Here is a 6,154-nt window from a genome sequence, read left to right on the forward strand (position 1 = left end):
ACGACCTTTTTTTCTTCTTCCTTGGGTATTCCACTCTAGGGCAGTCTTTGCAATACTGGAACTATCTTTTCGGAGTGTGTGGCCGATCCAACCCCTCTTTCTGGACTTTATTTCATTTTCTAACTTCTTTTGTTGGGTCAGGTTTAGCAGATCTTCGTTTCTGATGATATTTGGCCAGAAAATACGGAGAATTCTTCGTAGACAGTTGTCAATAAAGACCTGCAATTTGTCTGTAAGGGTTTTTGTCACTTTGCAGGTTTCACAACCATAGAGTAGAACAGATATGACATTTGACTGGAATATTCGGATCTTTGTCCTTGTAGTATACTCGCCAGACCTCCAAACAAGGTTGAGCAGGCTGAATGCTTGTTGAGCTTTTCGTGTCGTCATACAAATATCGTCTTCTGTACCTCCGTTTTCTGTTATGACACTTCCAAGATACGTAAAAAGTTTTCTAGATTTTTAATCTGCTTGTTGTCAATAGTATATAGATAGCGTGTTGTTCCTTCCATTTATTCTCATGGATGTGGTTCTATTAATATTGATTTTTAAACCTATTTTAATGGCTTCAGTGGAAAGTGTTTCCAATTGGTCGTCCCCATCTTGGAACCTTTGTCCGAACAGGCAGATATCGTCACAAGAATCTACAGGTCGAGCAAGTCTCGTAAATTTCACGATTGCGAGCCACGCTTCACGCAACCGTGTTTGCGTACTTGTGTTTCGAGTTGCGTGGTCGTGCGGAGTTATATTTACCAATTCGCGCAATCGTACTTGAGACGCTGTGTCAGGTGAGGTGTTTGAAAATTTGTGTAACTTGATTGCTTGATTCTGTAGTGTGAAGGTGGTTAAACTTTTGTTTTATTTTTTTTTGTTTTGTGTTTTTTGAAGATAACACAGAAAATACAAGAGGGCAGCATACTTTGCAAAACAACTGTTACAATTTGAAATCAACAATTTGTTAAGTTGTTGTCTTGCAGGTAAAAAAAGTGACTTTTTAAAAAAATTATATCTTGGAAACTAAAAATTATTTTTATTTATAATTGAAACATGTAAAAGTATAGTACTCTCAAAAAAATTTCAGCCAAAAATATTCATTTTTGTAGAGTTGACTGCAATTTTTCGACAACAGCCCTTTTTTGCAGTGAGCAGCATAACAAGTCCAGTCTCATCTGAAATCAAAGTTTCTTGTAGTTTATACCTCTGGCTAGTGAATGAACAAAGGATTTTTTATTAGATGAGGTCATTTTTGTTTTATAAAAAAAACTACTTTAAAAATGAGAAAAATTGGGGTCAAAAATGTGTTTAAACTTATGTAAAATCTTCAAATTTCATTTTTTTTAATTCCTTCGTTCATATTCTAGCCAGAGGTATAAACTACAAGAAACTTTTTGATTTCAGATGAGACTGGACTTAGTTATGCTGCCAATGCAAAAAAACTTCAACTCTACAAAAATGAATATTTTTGGCTGAAACTTTTTTTGAGACTACCTTAAGTACTATACTTTTACATGTTCCAATTATAAATAAAAATAAATTTTAGTTTTCGAGATATAATTTTTTTAAAAAGTCACTTTTTTTACCCACAAGACCTATGTAACCCCTTAAAAAAATGTTTGGAAGAATATGTTTGATGGCCAAGATGCATACATATATTTAGAAGGAAAGTTCCTGATTTCTGTAGTATAATACATAATACCGAAGAGGAAGTAGCCCTAAGCGCCGGACTCCACTTGCGATTTGTAGTTGTGAAGATTGAACACATTCTTTCAAATAGAAGTCAATCCATGATTATTTAGTCACAAATGGATTGACTTGTATTTGAAACAATGTGTTCAATCTTCCTGATTACAAATCGCAAGTGGAGTGCGGCAGTAATAACACCAAAATATTCCATATAGGTCCATACAAGGTACACAGACATTGAAAAATTCCTGGAATATCCCCGAAAACATGTTCCCTGAACATCCCAGGAAAATCCTGTGTCAGCATTTTAAACATTACCTGAATGTCTTATTGGAACATTCCATGAATGTCCACGAATGTTCTCTGGAGATTCAAAATATATTTTGTAGACATTCCCTGGATATACCAGAAATACAGTGATGAGCGCTCTAATAACCGGCAAAATAGCACAAAAGATGTATTAAGTAGTGAGATAAAAAGACATGAAACTAGTCGAGCTGGGAAATTTAGCGTTATTAACTTATACATTTAGATTGTATTGATTGTGTACCACCTTCAGACGTATCAGACGAGTTTGGAAACTACCACTGTCACAGTGACAGTTTTAGTTGACATACTCCTCCGATATGTGTAAAGGTGGGATCAATATAACGTAAATTTAAAGGTTAATTTCGCTAAATTTCCCAGCTCGACTAGTTTCATTTCTTTTTATCTCACAACTAAATATGTTGCCCATATTTTGCCGGTTATTAGGGCACTCATGACTGTACATCCTTGCTGATGTGACAATACCTCCTATCTGTTTTTTCATGAGTTTTGTATGAGTGATGGAAAAACATGTTTTAAGGTCACCTCCTGTGTTCATATGTAAGTTTTGACTTGTTTTGTAGTTCATAGATAGTTTAATTTACTACAAAACAGGTCAAAAAATATCATATGAAAACAGGAGGCGACCCTAAGACAAGTTTTTAGTCTCTCTTACAAAACTCATGAAAAAACAGATAGGATGTATTATTACATCACTGACGATATGTGGCCATACCAAATAATACATCCTTGATAAATATAAACATTTTTATTGAACAAAATCTTTTCATACATTTTTTTAATGCAATTTACTGATATTCCTAAATATTTCAAAAAAATGTGTCACATTTGCTTTGTAAACCTTTCTTTTGCCTTTCGTAGCCACATATTCCGTTTCCTTCCTGGTTTTTTGTAGACCACTTCTCTCAGCTGATTCTAAAAAAAATAAAATAAATGGTAATTTTTCTATCCTTTACAATTAACAATCAGAAGAAATATTATTTACAGATAATGATATGCATAATAATAATAGGTTTGTTCTAGCATCAGTTTGAAACCATCAGCGAATAGTGGACCAGCGCGAGTAGAGGGGATCGCACTGGTGACTGTATTATGTTCTTTTACTGACCAACTGTTTGCTGATGGTTTTTGACTAGTTTGACTGTTTGCTAGAACAAACCTAATAATAATGAATATTTTGTATTTTGACAATGACATCTGATGTGGAAGTCAAAACATTAATAAAATTATTTTTTCAAGTTAACTTTCACATGCGGGTCTTAAAATTGTACTTTTAATACTTATATCATAAATAACTATTAAAACTATCTTAAGAGGAAACAGTATCGATCAACAGGTAGCGAAAATGTGTTCCAAGATTGCGGCTGTAATTTTGAATATTTTTTCGAGATATTTGGCACACATATTCGTAATATAATAAAGAATGGCGGTACAGAGCCCAATTTGAAAAATATATTAATATGTGGAAATTACTCTCTAATTAAATACAATATAAAAAAATGAGCTTGTACCGCCATTAAGAAGAACAAAAAAATACACTTTCTTCAAATACAACTTTTTTATCCGATTTTGTGTTATTTTGGAACTACTAAAATTTTTTATTTCATTAGTAGTTCCAAAATTACACAAAATCTAGGCATCGGATAAAAAAGTTTATTTGAAGAAAGTGTATTTTTTTGTTCTTCTTAATGGCGGTACAGGCTCGTTTTTTAAATATTGTATAATTACAGAGTAATTTCCACATATTAATATATTTTTCAAATTGGGCTCTGTACCGCCATTCTTTATTATTTTACGAATACGTGTGCCAAATGCCTCGAAAAAATATTCAAAATTACAGTGACAATCTTGGAACACGTTTTGGCTACCTGTTTATCGCTACTGTATTACCTTAAAACATTGTAATTTGCTAAACCAGTATATTTTACTCTACTACTACTCTACTAGCTACCTCATTTTCCACTGTTTCTAAAGACTTGTTTACATGGGTAGAGTTTTGAGGAGAGTAGAGTAGCGGTAGTACTCTTCCAAAAATGGCTTGATACCATTCACATGAGGAGAGTACAAGTATAGTACTGATGCTAGTATAGTGAAACCGATTTTTGTATTTTTAAACACTCTTGATTATAAGTGCACCTTAAATTCTTAATTTTTTGCTTAAGCTCGTTTACTCCAAAGCCCCCTTTGCCATTCTTTCGACGATTTCATCCTCCGCAGCTTGCTGCAAACTTTTATTTCTGTAGTATACACTACCTAAATTCCATAAACACTGGTATTCGCCGTATTATAGCTCTACAAGTTTTAAAGTTTCATCTTCGGTGAACTTCATTTTCACTATTTACACAAAACACAATTCCAGCCAGAATGACAGCGCCCCCATGTACTCTCCTACCTACTCTATTCTGCCGTAATTGAGCGTGTTCCATGGGTAGAGTATGTAGCCGAGTAGACATTTTGGCAGTAGTGGTGGTCATAGAGTAGTTACTTTGCCATGGGTTGCTAGTCACTCTACTTTAACTCCAACTATACACTCTACCAGCTATTCTACTGTGCTGAGCATTTTTACAGGAAGAGTTACTCTACTCTATAAAGTACTTGCATCATTACTCTACCCGTGTAAACAAGTCTTAAATCTACTGAATGAAAATCTACTTAATCTTAATCTACTCTTAATGAAAAATGTCTAAAATCATTTACCCACCTAGTATTACTGTAGAATTTAAGACAGTCCAGTGCCTTATAAATAATTTCAATATGAATATTTTTTCCTTTAATTCTCCTTTGATACCACTCCATTTTAGATTTTGGGGAACTTATTTCATTGTGTTTATAGCCCATATTTATTGAAGGAACCCAATCTGGAGATTGTTATTATCGATTAAGTCGGCTGGTTTTCCTATAAGATTAAAATGTTAACATCTTCAAAAATCGTTACTGTTGTAATTGTAACTTACCAGATATAAAATGATTACAGCAGACAGGACAGGAAAATTTTCATTTCGCTAGTAAAACCTGTACATTGTATTGCATTTAACCATTGTTGTCTCTCAGATACCTTATTTAGTTCAGTTTAAAAGTGAACTTTATCACAATTACTTTGCATTTCACACTTCAAAACACAACACCAATGAAGCATATTATCTTTCTAAATTAATACTTCCAGAGAAAATGTTAAATTAATCTTTGTACAACACAAAATTACAAAGAAATACAACTAAAATTATCTAAAACTCATTAAGAACAGATAGAATAAGATGTATCTTTTACACCCAGTAGCCATATTGACATATTGATTTAATTTTGACAACTCCGCACGACCACGCAACTCGAAACACAAGTACGCAAACACGGTTGCGTGAAGCGTGGCTCGCAATCGTGAAATTTACGAGACTTGCTCGACCTGTAGATTCTTGTGATATCGTCGGCGTATTCTAGATCGCTTAGGCGTGTGGTTAACTATTGGTCGTAGTATTTCTTTATTTTCTTGTATCTGTTTAGATCTTTGAGACTCTATCTGGTTAATTACTGACTTTTGCGAGTTGCGATAACTTTGTAGAAAATCCAGCTCAACTTAAACGCACTCCTTGTGGTATGATGTTTGTCATGGGTTTTTATGGCTCCGTTTTTGCCCATGAGTTTGCCGAAAGATATTAAATGTTTCATGACAAGGCTTTGGGCTTTTATCCCTTTATTGTGACCATATTTTTCATTAGAAAAATAAAGCGCAATACTTGTAAAACAATGGCTTTTGACTGTGCGAAAATACCAACCAACTTCTTTGTTCAAGTGCTGGTGACCCAAGTAACGCTTCATTTTTTTGATGATGATCAACATTTTGATTTATAAAACATACTATTTCATTATTGAAGCTTCCGTTACTGCTTTTATTAAATTTTAGCCCAGGAAATATATGTATCCCTTGTTTTGCACATAATATATAGGGTGAGGCAGATAACTGGACTATTAGAAATATCTCGAGAAATAAAGGCAACAGAATCATGAAAATTTGAAATAAAGGGGTTTTGAAGGACGATCTATTAAATGAAAATATTTTCATCTCTTTGCAACTTCCGGTTATACCGGAAGTTGCTTATAACTTCGTTTTTTTAAATGGGACACACCGTATATTTTTACATTTTTGGAT

At 33.6% G+C, this 6,154-nt stretch overlaps 1 long non-coding RNA gene across 1 annotated transcript; it reads right to left on the reverse strand.

Moving 5' to 3' along the window:
* Window positions 1-2,743: 2,743 nt before the first annotated feature.
* Window positions 2,744-5,417, reverse strand: LOC114336285 (uncharacterized). The gene is made up of 3 exons (XR_007698209.1): window positions 4,965-5,417; window positions 4,712-4,906; window positions 2,744-2,925 (listed from the first exon to the last, which is right to left on the reverse strand). It is a non-coding gene; the product is annotated as an uncharacterized LOC114336285 (long non-coding RNA).
* Window positions 5,418-6,154: the final 737 nt, after the last annotated feature.

This window comes from Diabrotica virgifera, chromosome 5, assembly GCF_917563875.1.
Source record: "Diabrotica virgifera virgifera chromosome 5, PGI_DIABVI_V3a".
Classification (NCBI taxonomy): domain Eukaryota; kingdom Metazoa; phylum Arthropoda; class Insecta; order Coleoptera; family Chrysomelidae; genus Diabrotica; species Diabrotica virgifera.